Consider the following 24,832-nt stretch of genomic DNA (forward strand, 5'->3'; position numbering starts at 1 on the left):
CTTCTCACCCCAATTAGAAAGGAGGCAGAATGGCAATTTAAGTGTCATTGAGTGGAAATATCAGAGAACTTCGTAGACAGAATGAAAAGGAAAAGTAGAAGGAGGTCCGAAAAAGTAAGCAAGATGGGGGGAAGTGAATCTAAGGCAACTGTATTGGAGTGCATGATTAAAAAAATTAAAAAGGGATTAGGAGGAGACTATGGGGTGAAGATAAAGCCTAACCGCCTGCACATACTCTGTGAGGTCGAATGGCCCCCTATGGGAGTAGGATGGCCACCAGAGAAGACCATGAACTTAAAAATAGTGGAAGCAGTCTATACAGTAGTCACAGGAGAGCCGGGTCACCTGGATCAATATCCATATATTGACTCATGGCTAGGGTTAGCTCAAGACCCTCCTACTTGGACAAGGTTCTATATCCAGAAGGGAAAGGGAAAAATATTAATGGCACAAAAATTGATGATAAAAAAGAAAATTCTACAGGATTTGGACGGAGATGACCTGGCCCCTCCCCCATGCTGGATAATGACGCGCCTGCCTCCCAGTGCTTCACCAGGACCGGAGGCTGCCTTCATGCCCGATCCAGGGCCAGGTGAAGTTCCTGCGGCAGCCGCTGCTCCTCCGCCAGCTCTCCCGGAGTTGGCAGAGCCGCCGTTTTGGCAGGCTCCGGTCCCGGCGACAGAGCCTCTGGCCAGCACTTCCAGGATCCGGCTCCAGCCGAACTGCCCAAGCTACACCCACCTCTCCCGGTGAGTACTGACAAGAAGGGGAGGGAGACGTTGGAATTAAGCATAGACTGTGCTCTGCCAGAGAGCCAGAGGGAACGAAAGAGAACAGAGACTTACAGCGCTAGCTGCTGTGCTGGGAAAGTCTATCTCGGGCCCTCCGGAAAATCTCATCTGCCCCAGGGACAGGACAGTCCTTCAACCAGTCCCAACGGAGGCCCCGGGGCCCGTTACAGCCAAACCAGTGTGCAGCATGCCGAGCTTTTGGCCACTGAAAGAATGAATGCCCTAAGGCAAGGAAGGAAGAGGAAGCTCCCGCAGTTGTGGGGCTTGCTGACTTGAAAATTAACTAGGGCTGCCGGGGTTCAGAGATATCAGGTCCCTGAGAGCCCATGGTAACCTTAAAATTGGGGGACCAAAACATTGACTTCATGGTGGATACAGGAGCAAAACTGTCGGTAGTAACAAAACCTGTGGCACCACTGTCCAAAAAGACTACCGCTATAACTGGGGTATTGGGAAAAGAGATGATTAAATCATTTGCCAGCCCAGAAAATGTCTGATGGGGGGAACACCAAGTGATTCATGAATCCCTCACATTCTTGAGTGCCCAGTACCCCTGTTGGGAAGAGACTTGCTCTCCAAGCCAGGAGCACCAGTGACTTTCTCCCCCGAGGAGAGGCCCACCTTCCAGATGGACACTATGACTTATTTGCTGTCTCTCTCAATACCATCCCAAGATGAGTGGAGGTTGCATGAGCCGCCGAAGGAAGAACCAGGTGGGCCGAAAGAGCATGAGAGAGAGCTAACTCAATTGTTCCCTGAGGTCTGGGCAGAAGACAACACCCCCCCGCCCCCCGGGCTGACTAAACATCAAGCCCGGTGATAATAAAGCTCAAACCAGGCACCATCCCGGTTAGAAAGCGCCAGTGCCCGCTACCGATAGAGGCCCGGGCCGGCATACTGCTCCACATCAATAGATTGAAACAAGTGGGCATTCTAGTAGAGTGCCAGTTGGCTTGGAATATGCCAATCCTGCCAGTCAAAAAAGAAGGAGGACAGGACTATAGGCCTGTACAAGAGCTGAGGCTAGTCAACCAGGCTACTGTGACTTTACACCCCACTGTTCCAAACCCCTACACTTTACTTAGCCTCCTCCCACTGAGGACTAAAGTTTATACTTGCCTAGATCTCAAGGATGCCTTCTTCTGCGTACGCCTCACCCCAGCATCACAGCCCATCTTTGCCTTTGAATGAGAAGATCCAGTCGGGAGCACCAAACAACAGCTCATCTGGACTCCCCCACAAAGGTTTAAGAACTCCCCAGCCATCTTTGGGGAAGCCTTGGCTTCTGACCTGGACTCATTCCATCCGGAAGAGTATGGATGTTGGCTCCTACAATACGGGGATGACTGGCTGCTGGCTGCCAAGACCAAGGAAAAATGCTGGAAAGGGACAAAAGCACTGCTCCAGCTGCTGATGGAAGCAGGTTACCAGGTGTCGAAGAAGGCACAGATCTGCAAGGAGGAGGTAAGGTATCTGGGGTTTGTTTTAAAGAAGGACACAAGGTTCCAGACCCTAATTGGGTCCTATATACTGATGGCACTAGCCTGATGAAAGAAGGACAATGGCTGTCAGGTTAGCCAAAGTGGAAGGGGCCATCAAGGCTGAAAAGAGATGGTGGGAAGTGCCAAGTGGCAAATTACTGGTACTGGAGGAGCTGGCACACACTCTGGTAAGACAAACACACCAAGCGACCCACCTAGGCCATGCTGCCTGCTCACAGGTTAATGCTGCCTCTCAGGTATTCAGACAAAAACCTCTGGGTATTCAGCTGAAAGGTACGCTGCCCTTTAAACACCTGGGAGTGGACTTCACTGAAATGAAACCTCACCGACACTACCGTTACCTGCTGGTCTTGGTATGTACATTCTTGGGATGGGTAGAAGCTTTTCCTACCTGGACTGAAAGAGCATCAGAAGTAGCCCGTTGCCTGCTTAGGGAAATAGTTCCCAAATTGGACTTCCTACCAGCATTGGTTCAGGCAATGGCCCAGCTTTTGTAGCTGATTTAGTACCACAAGTAAGCAAAACTTTAAACATCAAATGGAAACTGCACACTGCATATAGGCCCAGAGTTCTGAGATGGTGGAATGAACCAACCAGACACTTAAAGAGACTCTCCAAGTGGATCATAGAGACTGACTGTTCCTTGGTGGACTTGCTTCCGACAGCTCTGCTCAGACTCAGAATGACCCCACAGTCCCAAGGCTATTCTCCATATGAAATTGTGTATGGGAGGCCCCCTCCCATAATAAAACAGGTGTCAACAAATTTGCCTCAGGTAAGGGGGGGGGGGGTGGATAAGATTTCACAGCAGATGGAACTGGGTAAGGTAATAAATTGGGTAACTAATTTTGTACAAGAAAAGGTGCCATTCTCCCTTTTAAACAGATTCATGAGTTTACACTTGGTGACCAAGTATGGGTCAAAGATTAGAAACATGATTTGCTAGTCCCTCAGTAAAAGGGCCCTTATGTTATTCTAACTACCCCTACTGCAGTTAAAGTTGCAGGTATTGTCCCTTAGATCCATCGTACTAGGGTAAAGAAAACATACCATGCAGACCCAAACAAAACCCTGAGTGGCCTGCACAGAAGGACCTCGCTGACCCTCGAGAGACTAAGACCATCCTTAAGAAAAAGGAAGAAAAGATCCCGGAAGAGCCCCTTGAGGATGAAGCTGCACAATCAACTCCTGCTGCTTGGCCTCATCAACGTGATTTTGAATTTAACTTCTGTTTCAACTCAGGACAATGTTTTCATCTCATGGGCACATTCCTACGCAGACTTCCACAACACTTCCAACTGCTGGGTATGTGGGGCTATGCCTCTGTCAGTGATGGATGGACTTCCTTGGTGGGTGTCACCACTCTGCCAAGGAGATTTTAAACCACTCTGCTCTTTTCTGGGATGACAAAAGGAGACTTTCCTCTCTCTTTTCAATCATAACCTCTCCTTGCTCTCTTGGTGTATGACCTACAGTCAATAGTCTTGGGTCATGGGGTTACATTTGATATAAATGCCAGTGTAAGAAAAACCTAACCTACAACAATAAGGTAAATCTACCTTATTTACATGCTAGGTGGACAAGATCTGTCTTTCAATGATATGAATATATTGCTGCCTTATTCATACCCTCTATAGGGACAACAGATATTATGATTAAAGTAGAGGCCTTGACTAATTTCACAAAACAGGCCCTCCTAGATAGAACAAAAGCCATCCAAGCCTTAAATGAAGCGCAAATTCAAATGAAAAAAGCAGTAATTCATAATAGAATGGCTTTGGACATACTCACAGCTGCTCAAGGAGGGACCTGTGCTATAATTAAGGTTGAATGTTGTGTATGCATTCCTGACTTATCTGGCAATGTATTGACTGCTTTAGATGACAGGTAAAACCAGGTAAAAGTAATGTCAGATGAAAACATTCCTTTCTGGACTTCAGTCCTATCTTGGATGAAGGGCGATTTGTGAAAAACTATATTTACCACTGTTATAGTTGCCTTGATAGTTCTGCTTTGTGGGCCCTGCTTCTTACAATGCCTTGTGAATTTTGTAACCCAGAGGTTGACAGTGTTCTCTCATGTGGGTGGCTGGAGGGCTAGAGTACAATATATATCTCAATAAATGATTCTCGTTACAGAAACTAAGAGGGAAGAATAAAGAAGGAATTCATAGGGTCTGGACTCCATCTGAGGCCTGTCCATGCTGATCATGCTCAGCCACCTCTCCAATAGACTCTGAACTCTGGGCTTAGTTCCTATGGAAATGAAAACAGAAGGATAAGATCCCCTCTGGACAGGGGAACCTTGAAGATCATATCCAGGTTATTCATCGCCTAAGAGAAAACATACTCTAATCACCCCTGCCTAATTTTTTCTGTATCTATCGTAATGTAATCACAGGCTTATCAGTTATTAACTGGTTGGAATGTAACCGTGGGCTTATTGATTATTAACTGTTTGAACACATAACATATGAATAATGGGGTTATTGTGATTGTATTTACCCTTCCTTTGTTTATGTAAGTCTCAACGAATTTGGGGTGGTGGGTTCAGATATGTACACATGGGGTATCAAAGATTTTCACAAATGCTGGTTGGGGTCCTTGGCTAAGAGGAGACTATGCCTTGGGCCCACCAGTATAATTAACTGCACTCCACTATCTGCATTGTCCTTCTGAGTTTGTTTCCCGGGACGCGTGGTTACAACAGCATTAGAATACGGTATTTATCTTTCTCTTTCTGACTCACTTCACTCTGCATAATAGGTGCTAGGTTCATCCACCTCAGTAGAACTGACTCAAATGCATTCTATCTATGACTATTACTCAGCCAAAAAAATGTCTCTGCTTTTTAATATGTTGTCTAGGTTTGTCATAATATGTTTGTTTAAAAAGCAACAACTTGTCAGGCCTAGATTCTATTTTTAAAGGAGCACTTCTGCGAAAAGATACAGGTCTTAATTTCCTACTTCAGGTCATCTTCACCTGAATATGTCAACCTAAAATAATTGTCTAATAGAGACAAACAAGGGTGAGGCAGGTCTGAGGGCTTGGTAGGGGTGGGGCAGGGATGGAATGACTGGTTGGTTGATGGGTGGGGAAACACATGCAAGGGATGTGCCTGTGAAGTTGCAGATAGGCCCTGGGCAGTTTGGAGGGGTAGGATCTGAAGTACAGGCCACAGTAAGAAGCTGCTTCAGTTGAGAGGTGGATCTGGCTGTTGCTGGGACAGGGAAGGGATGTAAAATATTTAGCCTTTCTTCCTTTGTCTCCCCCTCCTTCCTCTTGTACCTTTCTGCCCCATCTTTCTCTGTTTCCTACAAAGCTTCTTTCTCCAAGAATCTTTAAGCAACCATCATTTGGAATAAAAGAATGAAAATTTTTGCTTGCTAATGGGAAAACCCAACACTGGCTACCTCCACCAAATGAGCTATTGTGAAGAAATGGATAGCTCTGCAAATGAATAAGAAGCTAAGAGAACTTGCCTTGGAAGTTGGCAGGATCCTAGGTAGCTCTGGGAGCAAAAAAGAACTAAAGGATCTGTTTCCTGGCAGGAATGCTCTTCCAGGATGTCTGGGATAAGCCAGTTGTCAGAATCTCAAAAGAGAGTTTGCTCTGCCAATGTCATGAGAGAAAGTGAGAGACAGCCCACTGGAATTACTCTCCCATCAAGGCTACACATGATGGGGAAGAAGTGCTTGAAATTGGCTGTCCTGTTAGGAAGAGGGAATGAATGCTAGTCAGTCGAAAAAAAAGATGACTTTTTAAACTCAAAGATATTGACTTATTATCATTTCTTTGAAAAATGAATATGAAAAGTGTTAATATTATATCCACACTATCAGGCTGCAGTTTTTGTTGTTGTTGTTGTTAGCTATTTTCTTTTTTTTTAATTGGAAGATAATTGAGTTTACAAGGTTGTGTTGATATCTGCCATTCAACAACTTGGATGAGTCATAACTATTACTTTTAATATATGCGCCAAGAATTATGTCATTCATTGTCAATGTTTCTATTTTTTACAGCAAAGCTGTAAGTTTGGCAAGATGTTCTGCCTGTAACTGATACTCAGAGAGGTTAAATGTGACATTACAGCTAGTAACTGGCAGAGAGGAGATTTGGATCCAGATCTACTGACCAAACAAATCACTGTTTCATGCTGTTTGACACTCCCACCCAGATCAGGAGTAATTTCTCTCTCCTTTAATCTTTAAGATCAATTTTGACACCATTTTTTTACCACTGTTTGCAACATTAATTTTTCATACTGTTCATGGGTTTCTCAAGGCAAAAATACTGAAATGGTTTGCCATTCCCTTCTCCAGTGGACCATGTTTTGTCAGAACTCTCCACCATGACCTGTCTTGGGTGGCCCTACACAGCATGGCTCATAGTTTCATTGAGTTAGACAAGGCTGTGATCCATGTGATCAGATTGGTTAGTTTTCTGTGATTGTGGTTTTCAGTCTGCTGCCCTCTGATTGAGAAAGATAAGAGGCTTAGGGAAGCTTCCTGATGAGAGAGACTGACTGAGGGTGTAACTGGGTCTTGTTCTAATGGGCTGAGCCATGCTCAGTAAATCTTTAATTCAATTTTCTGTTGATGGGTGGAGCTGTGTTCCCTCCCTGTTATTTACCTGGGGCCAAACTATGGTGGAGGTAATGAAGATAATGGCGACCTCCTTCAAAAAGTCCCATGCATGTACTATTACACTCAGTGCCCTCAACCCTGCAGCAGGCCACCACTGACCCACACCTCCACCTGACCTGCCTCTTGAGATATCTGTATGCAGGTCAGGAAGCAACAGTCAGAAATAGACATGGAACAACAGACTGGTTCCAAATCAGGAAAGGAGTACGTCAAGTCTGTATATTGTCACCCTGCTTATTTAACTTCTATGAAGAGTACATCATGAGAAATGCTGGGCTGGATGAAGCACAAGCTGGAATCAAGATTGCCAGGAGAAATATCAATAACCTCAGATAGCAGATGACACCACCCTTATGGCAGAAAGCAAAGAAGAACTAAAGAGCCTCTTGGTGCAAGTGAAAGAGAAGAGTGAAAAAGTTGGCTTAAAACTCAACATTCAGAAAACTAAGATCATGGCATCTGGTCCCATCACTTCATGGCAAGTAAATGGGGAAACAATGACAGACTTTATTTTTTTGGGCTCCAAAATCACTGCACATGGTGATGGCAGCCATGCTTGCTCCTTGGAAGCAATGATGCTTGCTCCTTAGAAGAAAAGCTATGACCAACCTAGACAGCATATTAAAAAGCAGAGACATTACTTTGCCAACAAAGGTCCATCTAGTCAAAGCTATGGTTTTTCCAGTAGTCATGTATGGATGTGAAAGTTGGACTATAAAGAAAGCTGAGCCCAAAGAATTGATGCTTTTGAACTGTGGTGTTGGAGAAGACTCTTGAGAGTCCCTTGGACAGCAAGGACATCCAACCAGTTCATCCTAAAGAAAATCAGCCCTAAATATTCATTGGAAGGACTGATGCTGAAGCTGAAACTCCAATACTTTGACCACCTGATGCGAAGAGCTGACTCATTGGAAAAGACCCTGATGCTGGGAAAGATTGAACGCCGGAGGAGAAAATGATGAGATGGTTGGATGGCATCACCAACTCGATGGACATGAATCTGAGTAAACTCCGGGAGCTGGTGATGGACAGGGAGGACTGGCGTGCTGCAGTCCATGGGGTCTCAAAGAGTTGGACATGACTGAGCTACTGAACTGACTGACTGCAACATTAATTTGGGCATGTTTATTTCTCATTCATTGTTATTACTGCAGATTCTTATTCAAATTTTGTGACCTCTTTCTTGAATTTTTAAAGGCAATGCTTTCTCTTTATTTAAAAGAAATCTTTTAAAATTAAAAGCTCATGTCCTGGTTTGCTTTCATTTCCTCCCATGAGTCAATGACCTTAAGAATAAAAAGTTCCATTCCCTTGGACAAAGGCCAGGGGAATAAAATTCCATTATTAGTACCAATCAACTCTGATAAAGTGCCCTTTTCTCACCCTCACATCCTTTCACCACTTCTTTCTGCCTCCACAGGCATAATTAGTCATCAAGGCCTAGCTGTTTTTTCAACTTCTTACAGAAAATTTCACACTATACAAAAGCAGAAAGAATGATACCATCAACTCCCTTAATCCAACTTATATAATTTATTCACACACCCTCACACATGCACATTTATAGGCAATTCTTTAAAAAAAATTTTTTTAATTGAAGGATAATTGCTTTACAGAATTTTGTGGTTTTCTGTCATACATCAACAAGAATCAGCCTTAGGTACACACTGTCCCCTCCCTTTTGAACCTCCTTCCCATCTCCCTCCCCATCCCACTCTTCATCCTGTCAGAGTCTGTGTTTGAGTTCCCTGAGTCATCCAGCAAATTCCCATTGGCTATCTATGTTACATACGGTATTGTAAATTTCCATGTTACTCTCTCCATACATCTTACCTTCTCCCTCCTCCCCTCCCCATGTCCATAGATTTGTTCTCTATGTCTGTTTCTCCATTCCTGCCCTGAAAATAAATTTATTGGTACCATCTTTCTAGATTCCGTATATATGCATTAGTATATGATATTTATATTTCTCTTTCTGACTTACTTCACTCGGTATAATAGGCTCTAGATTTGTCCACCTCATTAGAACTGACTCAGATGTGTTCCTTTTTATGGCTGAATGGTATTCCATTGTATATATGTACCACAACTTCTTTATCCATTCATCTGTTGATGGACATCTAGGTTGCTTCCATGTTCCAGATATTGTAAAGAGTGCTACAATGAACATTGTGGTACATGTGTTTTTTTCCATTTTTGTTTCCTCAGTGTATGTGTCTAGGAGTGGGATTACTGGGTCATATGGTGGTTTTACTCCTAGCTTTTTAAGGAATCTCTATACTGTCTTCTATAGCAGCTGTACCAATTTGCAATCCCACCAACAGTGTAAAAAGTTTCCCTTTTCTCCACACCCTTTTCAGGATTTATTGTTGGTAGACTTTTTGATGATGGCCATTCTGACTAGTATGAGGTGGTATCTCATTGTAGTTTTAATTTGCATTTCTCTAATAATGAGTGGTGTTGAGCATCTTTTCATGTGCTTGTCAGCCATCTGTATGTCTTCTTTGGAGAAATGTCTGTTTAAGTCTTTTTCCCACTTTTTTGATTGGGTTGTTTGTTTTTCTGGTATTGAGTTGTATGAGCTGCTTGTATATTTTGGAAATTAATTCTTTGTCAGTTGTTTCCTTTGCTATTATTTTCTCCCATTCTGAGGATTGTCTATTCACCTTGTTTGTAGTTTCCTTTGCTGTGCAAAAAGCTTTTAAGTTTAATTAGGTCCCAGTTGTTTATTTTTGTTTTTATTCCCGTTACCCTAGGAGGTGGGTCATAGAATATCTTGCTTTGATTTATGTCATCAAGTTTTCTGCCTATGTTTTCCTCTAAGAGTTTTATAGTTTCTGGTCTACATTTAAGTCTTTAATCCATTTTAAGTTTATCTTTGTGTGTGGTGTTATGAAGTGTTTTAATTTCATTCTTTTGCACATAGCTTTCCAGTTTTGCCAGCATCACTTATCAAAGAGACTATCATTGCCTCATTGTATATTCTTATATAGACAATTCTTTCCTCCCCAGCTGGATGATTCTGAAGCTAACTCCAGACATCATGATTTTATCTTCGAGGATCTCAGTGTGTATCTCTGAAACTTGAGGATTCTAATCAATGTAATTATAACATCATGACCAAATCTAATGTATTTGTTTAAAATTCTTTAATATCAAGTATCCAGTTGGTAGTCAAATTCCCCCAGTTGTCTCATATATATTCTGGGTCAAATCAGGATCCAAACCAGGCCAAATTTTTAAGGAGACATCAATCACTGTACAACCTTTTACAATCTCAATTTTGTTTGAACACAGCCTTTTCATTTCAGTTTTCTTTTAGAAATCAGATTCTGATTGGCTGGTAGTCTAAGCTTGCCTGACCTTGAAGTTGCCCTTGGAGGCAAGTTGAATGAGTCAAGCTCTCTCAGCCCACGTTAAGTAAGTCTATCTCTCAATTTAGTTAAGAGAAAAAAGCCAGACTTTTTTTTATTTATTTTCCCCCTTTTCATGCTTTTATCATTTCTCCTAATGGAGTGAAGAAAGCAGGAACCATTTTCTAAAATGTAGCATTCACTGGGACTTCGCTGGCAGTCCAGTGGTAAAGACACCACACTGACAATACAGGGTCACAGGTTTGATCCTTGATTGGAGAACTGGGATCCCACATGCTGTATGGTGCAGCAAAAAGACTTCTTAAAAAATTTAAAATAAAATGTAGAATTTACTTATGGGAACCCTGTCTATAATAACTTCACTTTACACCTAATCCAAATGTTCATCAGAAGGGGCTTGGTTAAACAGGCTAAGGCAGGTCCAAACAATGGGAAACCAACTCTCATTTTAAAATATGAGGTTGCCCTACATGGAATGACATGGAAATGCCAAGTGCCAAGATATATTAGTGAATGAACATGAAACAATATGGGTAATGTGATCCACTTTTTCTTTCAAATTGTGTGTGTCTATATACACATAAAGAAACCTAAAAGAATAAGCACCAGATCTTGGAGGGAAGATGTAAAATTATGGAGGAACTTCACTCTCTATTTTTTATATTTTTCTATCATTTAAATGCTTTTAACAGCGTGTATTAGCTTTATAATGTGAAAAAGTTTAAGTTGAAATATCATATATGTATCTTATGTACATATTTTGAAAGTGAAAGTGCAAGTTACTCAGTGGTGTCCAACTCTTTGCAAGCCCACAGACCCATCAGGCCCCTCTGTCCATGGAATTCTCCTGGCAAGAATACTGGAGTGGGTTGCCATGCCCTTCTCCAAGGGATCCTCCCAATCCAGGGGTCGAACCTGGATCTCCTGCATTGCAGGCAGATTCTTTACTGATTGAGCCACCTGGAAAGCCCATACATATTGTGAATATTTTCTATTCATAATGTATGAAATATGAATATTATGAAATATAATGCATATATTTTATATAAGATAATATATAAGTATAGTTCCTTATTTCTATAATCTTTCTTCAATATCAGGAATAATTTAGATTTTTCTCTACCATAGATATGCTATGTTTTCAACTAGAAGAATATTTGAAGATACAACTCAGTACTGTCTTCCTTTAATCACAGCAACAGTATTGAATTATGATTCTGTGCTAAATACAGAGGTAAGTTTTAGACACATTATCTCATTTAATCTCTGGAGTAATTATTTGGTGTAAATATTGTTATCTACATTTTATATGTAAAGATAGTGAAACTTTAATTGGCAAAGTTACTTGCTCAAGTCATAGTTGGGCTCCTTATCTCACACTTTTCCATTCTAAGGTCTATAACCTCACCCCCAGAGCACATTGATCTTACCTTAATAAGTGTAATAAATATAAAGACGATGGCAATTCTCCAAAATGCAAGGCCATCATCTTCTCATCCTCCTCTTATACTTTTCTTTTTATCTATTTATTTGGCTACGCTGATCTTCGTTGCTACGCATGGGCTCTCTCTAGTTGCAGAAGTGGGGATGCCCTCAGTTGAGGTGCATGGGCGTCATTGCGGTGGCGTCTCTTGATGCCGAGCATGCGCTCTAGGATGCTTCAGCTGGTGGATTCAGTAGTTAAGGCACACGGGCTTAGTTGCCCTGAGGCATATGGAATCTTCCCAGACCAGGGATCAAACGTGGGTCCCCTGCATTGGCAGGCAGATTCTTAACCACTGGACCACCAGGGAAGTCCCTCATGCTTCTTTAAATAAGCCCAATAGATCTTCCAACTGTGTTGGAAGATTTCAAGACCATGCCCAGATTTGATAATTTGTTAGGAGGACTACAGGACTCAGCATATATTCGACCTTCTGGCCATGATTTATTACAGTGAAAGAAGGCAAAGCAAGATCAGCAAAAGAAAAAGGTACGTGAGGCGACGTCCAAGGGGACCAGGCACAAGCTTTCAGTCCTCTCTCAAGGCAGTCCCTTAGGATGCACTTAATACCCTCAGCAGCAAGCTGCAATGACACAGACGAACTGTTCCCAAACAAGAAAGCTTATTAGAGAGTCAGCACCCAGGGTTTTTATTGGAGGCCAGTCACATAGGTACCCCCTGTTTGGTATATAGCCAGATTCCTGACTCCCAGAAGAAAATCAGGTGTTTGATGTAAACCATACTGTTTGTACAAATGGTTTGGGCTCAATGAGCCCATCTTACCAGTTAGTCATGGGAACACTTCCCAAATTTAAATTCCCAATTGCTAGCCAAGAGCCAGCCTCATAAGTCAGCTTGTCAAAAGACGCTGTTCAAACTTGTTAGTTCTATTCTGCACAGCCATGAAACAGTTAGGAGTCAAATGCCCAATAAGAATAAAGTTACATCAGCAACCTCCAGTCTACTTTTATGATGAAAATGGAGAGGCCGATCAATACCTCTTTTCAGGAAATCACATTTTCCCTCCAGAAACCTGAGAATACAGTGCAGAACCCTAGTATCACACAGACAGCCCTTTGACATCCACTTTCTGTGGACAAAGGCACGGAAGTTCTTATCCCTTTCTTCACTTTCCACATTTTTCTTCATCTTCCAAGAAATTTTAGAAAGAATTTTCCCTATGACTATAGGAGTACCCATTCAATTGCTCAACACAAGGAAGGTCTTTGAAAAGCACTTTGTTTTTGAGCATCTTAGTCACTATTATGATCTCTTTGACAGCCACTTCCAAATTTGGTGACATGTACAAATAATGCAGGCTGAAAAAGAACCTAGCCAAGTACCTGTTCACTCAGAAGGTTCTCTCCCTCCCAGGTTAGTTTGCCATACACACTAGGGAAACTCTAACTTTACTTTTAAGGTAACTTTTGCCCTATTTTTTTTTTTACATGAATTATTACACTTTATACATCCAGGTACTCGAGATATTATGGATGGTGTCAATTAGGGATATGCTATCCTATGTAGGTCATGTGTTCAGAGTTCAGCAATTTGAGGGTTGTCCAAAGACTAGAACAATTTGTCCTGTCCGAATGGAGCTCTTTCCTTGTTTACAATTCAGTCTCCACCGAAAATGATGGAAATAGAGGGTTGGGAGACTGCTGCACTTACAAAATCTGAGTTGAAAACTTTTAAATTCAGCTCAGTTCTGGTATCATTTATGCATGTTTTACTTAGATACATGGAAGGCTATATTTCCTTCTTCACACTCAAACCAACTTGTTATAGACATAACAAATCAGATATTTGCCTCTTTGGGTTTGGAAATCATTGAAGTTACACATCTGCTAGTATATCCCTTCCAAGTGATATAACTCTGAATAACATAATATTTGCGTAAAAATAAACAATACATTTGGGGGCTTTCTGTGCTTTTGTGAATTCCCCCAAAGGGAAATTTTAGCAAATATGTTAGACAATGTTTTTTGTCTCTGTTTTAAAGTGTGTATAATATATCTGTACTTGCATTGAATCAAAGATATTCAACTACATTCAATAGGTATGTAATTTCTACCTATGAGTAACTGGGAACTAGCATATCAAAATTTTTCCATAAAAACTTAGAGGATTTTGTCTACTGTTTTCTTGATTCATTCTGTGATCACATAGTGCTTATGACATCTCTTTAACTAACTAATAGTTTATCTCCTCCTTTTTTATTTAACACATCAGACCTTTGTCTGTTCTCCATCAAAGTTCCCTGAAAGGGACTTGCCTGGCGGTCCAGTGGTTAAGACTTTGCCATCACTGGAAGGCAGTGTGGGTTTGATCCCTGGTCACGCAGTTACGATCCCACATGCCTTGCGGCCAAAATATCAAAACATAAAACTGAAGCAATATTGTAACAAATTCAATAAAGACTTTAAAAAATGGTCCACAACAACAACAAAAAGCTCCCTTTAAGCAATGACTATATTTTTATTAAACTCTGTATTGAGCCAGGTATGGGAAAGATAGCTGGTACTTATTAACCTTTTATTGACCTGGTGAATGGGTAAATAAATGAATAGGTTGTAAACGCCTGAAGAATATGAGCTACCTATTCCAGTATCTTCCCATAGTGTTTACTAGATAAATATTTGTGATCCTGAAGGGGAATCTGACTACTGTTGCAAAACCAGACAAGTGGATGTGCCTTACTGCTTCTCCAAAACTGAAAATTCGCAAGTAATACTCATTTCTTAGAGATACATGCCAAAAGATTTATGAATGAAAAGACTTGGTGTTTATGACTTGCTTCAAAATAATCAGGGAAAATGGGGCACAACACACAACTAAAACAAGATTAACCAAGAATTGATATAAAGTTGAAGTTTAGCATATGTTTGAAGGTTTTCATAATAAAGTTTCATAGTGAACTTTGCCTGAACTTTGCCTGAGATACAGCTAACATGTTTATGTATCCATTCCAGTTTGTTAATTTTTTTCTGTGAAAAAGAGATTCTATTTACTGATTACCTAGATAGCAAATCTTTGTCAAGCTTTCTGGCAACTTTTTAGCATCTTTAATTTATTTGGATAATTCCCCAACATTTGAATCCTTGACTTCCCAGCATAGAAACCAGAACTCACTTTTCCAGCCTCCTTTGTGGCTGGGATACACACACACACACACACACACACACACACACACACACATAGGACTTAGAGTCTGTCAGTCAGGAATACCCAGAAAAATCACCAGTTCAGAAGAGTGACATGAATAAGGAGATTCCAGAAAGAATTGTTTCTGACGAGAGTGGTGTGGAGGCATTCAGCCTACAGAGGCAGAACTGACCAGGAGCCCAGCAGTTGCATCTTCTGTCCAGAACTGTGTCCAGTCTTTGAAGTGTTCAGCATTATAATCTGGGCATTGTTCCTGGTTCCTTAACCTCCATGTCTGACTTTCTGGCCCTGCTAGACACTAATATGTTTTAACAACTTTCTGTACTGCTTGCACTAACTAAAGTAAGTTTGCAACTAAATTCTCCAACTGAAATATCTACCTTATACTAGGTATTCAATATCTGGTATCTTATTGAAGCTGGAAGCAACCTATTGAGATTTGAAAAGTGAGTAGGGGAATATTATGAAAAACCATGTTGAAATGTATCAGATATACAAAGGGAGCCCTTAAATGTCACTTAGAAAAGGAAGAGGGGGAGCTATAAGGTCAGTGGAGGATAGTTTGAATTTTCTCAGGACTTTTTCAACCAACATAGAGGAAGCAAAAAAGAATGGCAGCTGTGGCCAAGCACAATTATTCTAGAATGCCTCTGCAAAGTAGAAACAACCTGCCTTTGGCTACCAGTGGGCATGGCTAGCTCAGGTCCCTGCCTTTCCCTAATGAGCAGTTTCTGTGAGCAGGCCCAGCCCACCTATATAAAAATCAAGAGTCAACACTCCCCTTTATCATGGTAGAAATACATCTACAGACCACTGTGGAAAGTCACACCAGCCACCTACACTCATCAACCTTAAATGTAGATGAGCTTTCATTTTAAACATAAATGAGCCCCTGTGGGAGGCAGAATAATGGCCCCCAAACATATATATGTTCTAATCCCCCTGGGGAACTTTGAATAAATTTGCTTGTATGGCAAAGGGAGGGCCTTCCCTGGTGGCTCAATGATAATCTGCTTGCCAATGCAGGAGACACTGGTTCAAAATCTGGGTCAGGAAGATCCCCTGGATAAGGAAATGGCAAGCCACTCCTGTCTTCTTGCCTGGAAAATCCCATGGACAGAGGAGCCTGGTGGGCTACAGTCCATGGGGTCACAAAAAAGTTGGACACGACTTAGCAACGTAACAACAACAGATGGCAAAAGGGAACTAAAGTTGCAGATGAAATTAAGGTCCATCAACCTTAAGATAGGGCAATTATTCTAGATTGTCCAGATGGGTTCAGTGGACTCATAAGGATCCGTAAATATGGAAGAGGGAGGCAGAGGGAAGTCCAGAGTGATGGGATGTGAGGTGAACTTTACAAGCTGTTGCTGGCTTTGCTGAAAGAGGAATGGGCCATGAGCCAAGAAATGTGGGGCAATCTCTGAAGCTAGAAAAAGCAAAGGAACTCCAGAGCCTCAAGAAAGGAACACAGTCTTGCTAACAGCTGGATTTTATTCCAGGGAGCCTCATGTTGTACTTCTAACCTACAAAACTGTAGTAAATCTGTGTTGTTTTAAGCTACTAAATTTGTGTTCACTTGTTACACCAAGCAAAGACATGTAATATAGCCCCCAAGGATGAAAACCATGAGTGTGGGAGACCTAGAGTGATCAATAAACAAATGCCCACTTAAAGAATTCTGATCTGAGAGATAGACATGTAAGAAGTGCCCCTGACTGCTGAGCATGGATACTAACAAGCACAAAACCCAGCTCAGAAAAGACCTGGCATGGACACTTAACAGGTTATGAGATCTTAGATTACCAGCCTCTCCAAATAAAGTGAGGGTGACAGAGGATAAGATGGCTGGATGGCATCACCAATTCAGTGGACGTGAACTTGGGCAAACTCTAGGAGATGATGATGCTGCAGTCCACAGGGTTGCATGCGGAGCATTGGATACAACTTGGCGACTGAACAACAACAATATCTGCTCTGGTTAATGAACTGTTGGTAGGATTAAACAAAGTGGTATAAATGTCTATACAGAAAGAGTTAGACAAGTTCTTTTTTAATTATTATTCCTGGCTGTGACTACACTAACAGAGGGGACCACCTAAGCCATCATAGACCTTCTGCTATTTGAAGACCATCCAAGTGACATCATCACAGTGGATACTAGACATTCAATAAATATTATTGAGGTTATATGTTACAATGTCTAAGAGCACTGGCAATAGGCTAAGACCTGAATTCTGCCTCTGTGTGTTATTAGGTGATTACTCAACCTCCTTATCTGTAAAATGTGAATAATGGTATTATAAGAATGAAGATGAGATAATGTCAATAAAGCTTTTGGCACAAGGCCTAGGATCCACTGGGAACTCAGCTTAATGATAGCACTCATTATTAATAATGAGCACTTATTACTACAAGACATCTACCACATTTTTTTTCATCTACCACTTTTGAACACTTAAATAATTTTTACCCGTGTTATTTCATTTGATTATCAAAGTCTCCCTTGGGAAGAAGCATAGCAGGTTTATATCCATTTTGCTTTTTTTTCCATTTATTTTTATTAGTTGGAGGCTAATTACTTTACATCATTACAGTAGTTTTTGTCATACATTGAAATGAATTAGCCATGGATTTACATGTATTCCCCATCCCGGTCCCCCCTCCCACCTCCCTCTCCACCCGATTCCTCTGGGTCTTCCCAGTGCACCAGGCCCGAGCACTTGTCTCATGCATCCAACCTGGGCTGGTGATCTGTTTCACCCTAGATAATATACATGTTTCGATGCTGTTCTCTTGAAACATCCCACCCTCACCTTCTCCCAGAGTCCACAAGTCTGTTCTATACATCTGAGTCTCTTTTTCTGTTTTGCATATAGGGTTATCGTTACCATCTTTCTAAAGTCCATATACATGTGTTAGTATACTGTAATGGTCTTTATCTTTCTGACTTACTTCACTCTGTATAATGGGCTCCAGTTTCATCCATCTCATTAGAACTGATTCAAATGAATTCTTTTTAATGGCTGAGTAATATTCCATGGTGTATATGTACCACAGCTTCCTCATCCATTCGTCTCCTGATGGGCATCTAGGTTGCTTCCATGTCCTGGCTATTATAAACAGTGCTGTGATGAACATTGGGGTACACATGTCTCTTTCAGATCTGGTTTCCTCAGTGTGTATGCCCAGAAGTGGGATTGCTGGGTCATATGGCAGTTCTATTTCCAGCTTTTTAAGAAATCTCCACACTGTTTTCCATAGTGGCTGTACTAATTTGCATTCCCACCAACAGTGTAAGAGGGTTCCCTTTTTTCCACACCCTCTCCAGCATTTATTGCTTGTAGACTTTTGGATAGCAGCCATCCTGACTGGCGTGTAATGGTACCTCATTGTGGTTTTGATTTGCATTTCTCTGATAATGAGTGATGTTGAGCATCTTTTCATGTGTTTTTTTGCCATCTGTATGTCTTCCTTGGAGAAATGTCTGTTTAGTTCTTTGGCCCATTTTTTGATTGGGTCATTTATTTTTCTGGAGTTGAGCTGGAGGAGTTGCTTGTATATTTTTGAGATTAATCCTTTGTCTGTTGCTTCGCTTGCTATTATTTTCGCCCAATCTAAGGGCTGTCTTTTCACCTTGCTTATAGTTTCCTTTGTTGTGCAAAAGCTTTTAAGTTTCATTAGGTCCCATTTGTTTATTTTTGCTTTTGTTTCTAAAATTCTGGGATGTGGGTCATAGAGGATCCTGCTGTGATTTATGTCGGAGTCCATTTTTCATATATGAAAAATAATGCACAGAAAAGAAACCCACTTCTCTGGAGGGAATAAATACAAGGATTGGTTTCACCCGAAAAGATTCAAAGGGAACTTCAAATAGCTAAAATAATCCAGGAGTGAATTTCCTATTGTTCACACCAATAATGCTAGAAGACTAGGAGGAAATTAATAATAAACATAATAAAAATCTTTTGTAATATCATTCATACCTCTAGCATGCTACAGGAGGATTTTGGTAAATTTTTTTAAAGCCAGACTTAAGAAGTGGAACTAGTCTGTTTAGGCCTCGAGAGGTCAAATGAGGCAAAAATTCTCTGCCGAGAGTCCTGTATTTGGTGGGAGTTTAGACGAAAAGCCATGATGGCATCTAGAAGAGGAGCTGGAGCCACAAAACCAGCCTCTGTATGTGGGCTTCATTATCCACAGGAAAGGCAGAGGAGGGAAATGAGATGGTTTGACTAGTGTTTTGCCCCTATAACCAGGTCAGATGACCGATTTACACGTCAGGGCTGCTACGGACCTCCAGCAGAGTTTCCTCTGGCTTCGCCCTGTCCAGTCATAGTTCACCATCTTTCGGGTCCTTTAAAGATGGCTTAAAACTCAACAGTCAAAAAATGAAGATCTTGGCATCTGGTCCCATCACTTCATGGCAAATAGATGGGGGAAAAATGGAAACAGTGACAGACTTTATTTCCTTGGGCTCCAAAATCAATGCAGACAATGACTGCAGCCATGATATTAAAAGACGCTTGTTCCTTGGAAGAAAACTATGACAAACCTAGACAGCATATTAAAAAGCAGAGACATCACTTTGCCAACAAACGTCTGTATAGTCAAAGCTATGGTTTTTCCAGTAGTCATGTATGGATGTGAGAGTTGGACTATAAAGAAATTTGAGTGCCAAAGAATTGATGCTTTTGAACTGTGGTGCTGGTGAAGACTCTTGAGAGTCCCTTGAATAGCATGGAGATCAAATCAGTCAATCCTAAAGGAAATCCTTCCTCCTACTCCTTCATGCCTCTTCTCTCTGCTTACATAAACAATTAAAATAAGGCTCTCTGCAACTTCCCAGAGTGACTCTGAACTTCACAGAGAAGTAATTTTTATCCAGTGAAGACCAACCACAAAATAGCTCCTGGAATTTGTACAGCAAATTATAACTTAGGACTCAATTTTGCACATTTTGTTTCTCAGCATGGTAGCTCTTTTAGGTAGGTATTATCATGACCACTTTATAAGAACAGTTTTTTCTCCAGGTAGAATCCAAGAAGTAACTCGATCTGGGAGGAACCTTGGTGCTGCGTGCCTGACTGTTTCATTCACTGATTAAACAGTTCTTGAGTAACTATAATGTACTAGATTGAAAGAGTTTCTGGAAATTCAAATGTAATCAATATGTTCCAGGCTTCCTCTGGTGGTAAGCAAACATATTTCACTCCTAGCAATAGTGTAGCAATTTTGTAGCATTAATAAAGTGGATACTAATTTAAAGCAAAGAAATTGTTAAGAGTTGGACTATAAAGAAAGCTGAGTGCTGAAGAATTGATGCTTTTGAACTGTGGTGTTGGAGAAGCCTCTTGAGAGTCCCTTGGACTGCAAGGAGATCCAACCAGTCCATCCTAAAGGAAAACAGTCCTGAATATTCATTGGAAGGATGGATTCTGAAACTGAAGCTCTAGTACTTTGGACAGCTGATGCGAAGAACTGACTCATTGGAAAAGACCCAGATGCTGAGAAAGATTGAGGGCAGGAGGATAAGGGGATGACAGAGGACAAGATGGTTGGATGGCATCATTGATTCAATGGACATGAGTTTGAGCAAACTCTGGGACATAGTGAAGGACAGGGAGGCCTGGCATGCTACAGTCCATGGGGTCACAAAGAGTTGGACATGACTAAGCAACTATACAACAACAACTTGCAATAAGAAATTTGGAATGTGGTTCAGTGACTCCTCTCATGACCTCACAGGAAAGTTTTCAGTGAGTTTCTTGCTTTTCATCAGCTAAAAATAATACAAATCAAACAACAAGAAAACTTTTGCAAGAAAAGAATGAGCTGTGTTGGGAAGAGGTTACTTTTTCTAAGTTTTTTACCACTGAGATGGAAAATGAACATAGCCTATGTCAGCCAGCTCCTGGACGTGACACTGATGATGTTTTCCTTCTTTCTTTTCCTCTTTCTTCCCAGCTCTTTTCCTCTCTCCATTTCTTGTCTTCCTACCTTTCTTTTTTCTTTTTTCCCTTGTCTTCCTTCCTCCCTTTCTCTTAGTTCCCAGTCCAGGGATTGAACCCAGGCCGTGGCAGTGAAAGCACTGAGTCCTAATCACTGTACTGCCAGGGAATTCCCCTCCCTTCCTTTCTCAGTGAAGAAACTCAGCATTCTACCAAACATTAGAACTCAGGTCAAGCCCAGTCATCTTACCTGGGAAGTTTTTTTAGCACCTGGTGACTTAGCACACTTGATGCATGCATCCATCTCTATTAAGTGTCTCAGTGGTAAAGAATCTACCTTCAATGCAAGAGATGCAGGTTCAATCCCTGGGTAGGGAAATCCCCTGGAGCATGAACTGGCAACCCATTCCAGTATTCTTGCCTGGGCAATCCCATGGACTGAGGAACCTGGTGGGCTACGGTCCATGAGGTCATAAAGAGCTGGACACAACTGAGCACTTATGTACACAGGCATGAAAGCAGTAATTGGCAAGATAATACTATGCCAAATAGGAATGGTAATGACCTAAAACATGAGTCAATTGGTCCAGCTGAGGAAATAAACCAGATGCTTTCTGGAGATCATGTAAGGTTCTTTCCATTCTATAATAATGGTGACTCAGACAGGAATAGGAAAAATGTAAACCTCGATTTTGAAGATATCAAACATATACAGCGTAATAAGGAATTTTTCTGAACTGACTTTCTAGTGAAGATGTCATCTGTTGACATTAAAGGAAATACTGACTTATGTCCAAGATTCTTTTTTTTTTTAATTGAAGGATAATGGCTTTACAGAATTTTGTTGTTTTCTGTCAAACCTCAGCATGAATCAGCCATAGGTACACACATATCCCCTCCCTCTTGAACTTCCTTCCTATCTCCCTCCCCATCCCACCCCTCTAGGTTGACACAGAGCCCCTGTCTGAGTTTCCTGAGTCACATCAAATTCCCATTGGCTATCTATTTTACATATGGTAATATAAGTTTCCATGTTACTCTTTCCATACATCTCACCCTCTCCTCTCTCCCTATGTCCATAAGTCTATTCTCTATGTCAGTTTCTCCATTGCTGCCCTGTAAATAAATTCTTCAGTACCATTCTTCTAGATTCTGTCTATGTGTGTTTGAATACAATATTTATCTTTCTGTTTCTGACTTACTTCACTCTGTATAATAGAGTCTAGGTTCATCCACCTCATCAGACCTGATTCAAATGCATTCCTTTTTATGGCTGAGTAATATTCCACTGTGTATATGTACCACAACTTCTTTATCCATTCATCTGTCAATGGACATCTAGGTTGCTTCCATGTTCTAGCTATTGTAAAGAGTGCTGCAGTGAAAAATGGGATAGATGTGTCTTTTTCAATTTTGGTTTCCTCAGGGTATATGCCTGGGAGTGGGATTGCTGGATCATGTGGTAGTTTTATTCCTATATTTTAAAGGAATCTCCATGCTGTCTTCTATAGTGTTGTACCAATTTATATTCCCACCAACAGTGCAAGAGCGTTACCTTTTCTCCACACCCTCTCCAGCATTTATTGTTTGTAGACTTATTGATGATGGTCATTCTGGCCAGTGTAAGGTGATATCTCATTGTGGTTTTGATTTGCCTTTCTCTAATAATGAGCAATGTTGAGCATCTTTTCATGTGTTTGTTAGCCATCTGTATGTCTTCTTTGGAGAAATGTCTGTTTAGGTCTTTTTCCCACTTTTTGATTGGGTTTGTTTTTTTGGCATTGAGTTGTATGAGCTGCTTGTATATTTTGGAAATTAATCCTTTGTCAGTTGTTTCATTTGCTATTATTGTCTCCCATCCTGAGGGCTGTCTTTTCACCTTGCTTATAGTTTCCTTTTCTGTGCAAATGCTTTGAAGTTTAATCAGGTCCCACTTGTTTACTTTTGTTTTTATTTCCATTACTCTAGCAGGTAGGTCATAGAGGATCTTGCTTTGATTTATGTCATCGAGTGTTCTGCATATGTTTTCCTCTAAGAGTTTTATATTTCCTGGTCTACATTTAGGTCTTTAATCCATTTTGAGTTTATCTTTGTGTATGGGGTTAGGAAGTGTTCTAATTTCATTATTTTACATATAGCTGTACAGTTTCCTCAGCACCATTTATTGAAGAGGCTGTCTTTGCCCCATTGTATATGCTTGCCTCCTTTGTCAAAAATAAGGTACCCATAGGTGCATGGGTTTATTTCTGGGCTTTCCATCTTGTTCCATTGATCTATATTTTTGTTTTTGTGCCAGTACCATGCTGTCTTGATGACTGTAGCTTTGTAGTATAATCTGAAGTCAGGAAGGTTGATTCCTCCCACTCCATTCTTCTTTCTCAAGGCTGCTTTGGCTATTTGGGGTCTTTTGTGTTTCCATATGAATTCTGAAATTTTTTGTTCTAGTTCTGTGAAAAATTCCATTGGTAATTTGATAGGGATCACATTGAATCTGTAGATTGCATTTGGTAGTATAGTCATTTTCACAATATTGATTCTTCCTACCCAGAAACATGGACTATCTCTCCATCTGTTTATGTAGTCTTTGATTTCTTTCATCAGTGTCTTATAATTTTCTGTGTATAGTTCTTTTGTCTCCTTAGGTAAGTTTATTCCTGATATTTAATTCTTTTTGTTGCAATGGTAAATGGGATTGATTCCTTAATTTCTCTTTCTGATTTTTCATTGTTAGTTTATAGAAATGCAAGTGATTTCTCTGTACTGATTTTGTATCCTGCAACTTTGCTAAATTTACTGATTAGCTTTAGTAATTTTCTGATACTATCTTTAGGGTTTTCTATGTACAGTATTATATCATCTGCCTACAGTGAGACCTTTATTTCTCTTCTGATCTGGATTCCTTTTATTTCTTTTTCTTCTCTGATTGCTGTAGCTAGGACTTCCAGAACTATGTTGAGTAATAGTGGTGAAAGTGGACACCCTTGTCTTTTTCCTGATCTTAAGGGGAATGCTTTCAGTTTTTTACCATTTTGAGAATAATGTTTGCTGTAGGCTTATCATATATAGCCTTTACTATGTTGAGGTAGTTTCCTTCTATGCTCATTTTTTGAAGAGTTTTAATCATAAATCAGTGCTGAATTTTGTCAAAAACTTTTTCCGCATCTATTGAGACGATCATATGGTTTTTATCTTTTTTTGTTAATATGGTGTATCACATTGATTGATTTGTGTATATTGAAGAATCCTTGCATTCCTGGAATAAACCCAACTTGATCATTGTGTATGAGCTTTTTGATGGGTCTTTTTTTTTTTTATCCATTCAGGTAGTCTGTGTCTTTTGGTTGGAGCATTTAATACATTTACATTGAAAGTAATTATTGATATATGTGTTCCTATTGCCATTTTCTTTTTGTTTGGGGTTGATTTTGTAGATCTTTTTTCTTCTCTTGTATTTCTTGACTATATAAGTCCATTTAACATTTGTTTTAAAGCTGGTTTGGTGGTACTGAATTCTCATAACTTTTACTTGTCTGAAAAGCTTTTTATTTCTCTATCAATTTTGAATGAGATCCTTGCCAGGTACAGTCATCTTGATTGTAGATTTTCCCCTTTGAGTACTTTGAATATATCCTGCCATTCTCTTCTGGCCTGCAGAGTTTCTGCTGAAAGATCAACTGTTACATGTATGGGGTTTCCCTTGTATGTTACTTGTTGCTTTTCCCTTGCTGATTTTAATATTCTTTCTTTGTGTTTAATCTTTGTTAGTTTGATTAGTATGTGTCTTGATGTGTTTCTCCTTGGGTTTATCCTGTATGGGACTCTTTGTGTCTCTTGGACTTGATTGACTATTTCCTTTCCATGTTGGGGAAATTTTCAACTATAATCTCTTCAAAGATTATCTCATACACTTTCTTTTTC

General features: G+C 40.6%; 1 protein-coding gene and 1 long non-coding RNA gene across 4 annotated transcripts in view; one reads left to right on the plus strand and one right to left on the minus strand.

Annotated features, from left to right (window-relative positions):
- Positions 1–24,832, minus strand: part of LOC110150686 (cytidine monophosphate-N-acetylneuraminic acid hydroxylase) — a 293,016-nt gene that overhangs the window by 101,241 nt on the left and 166,943 nt on the right. The window lies entirely within an intron of this gene.
- Positions 1–24,832, plus strand: part of LOC110138448 (uncharacterized) — a 77,665-nt gene that overhangs the window by 1,535 nt on the left and 51,298 nt on the right. For both annotated transcript variants that reach the window (XR_011483859.1, XR_011483860.1), the window contains 2 exons: positions 484–10,361; positions 11,444–11,549. This is a non-coding gene — a long non-coding RNA (uncharacterized lncRNA). The remainder of the gene's footprint in view (positions 1–483; positions 10,362–11,443; positions 11,550–24,832) is intronic.

Source organism: Odocoileus virginianus, chromosome 27 (genome assembly GCF_023699985.2).
Source record: "Odocoileus virginianus isolate 20LAN1187 ecotype Illinois chromosome 27, Ovbor_1.2, whole genome shotgun sequence".
Taxonomy (NCBI): domain Eukaryota; kingdom Metazoa; phylum Chordata; class Mammalia; order Artiodactyla; family Cervidae; genus Odocoileus; species Odocoileus virginianus.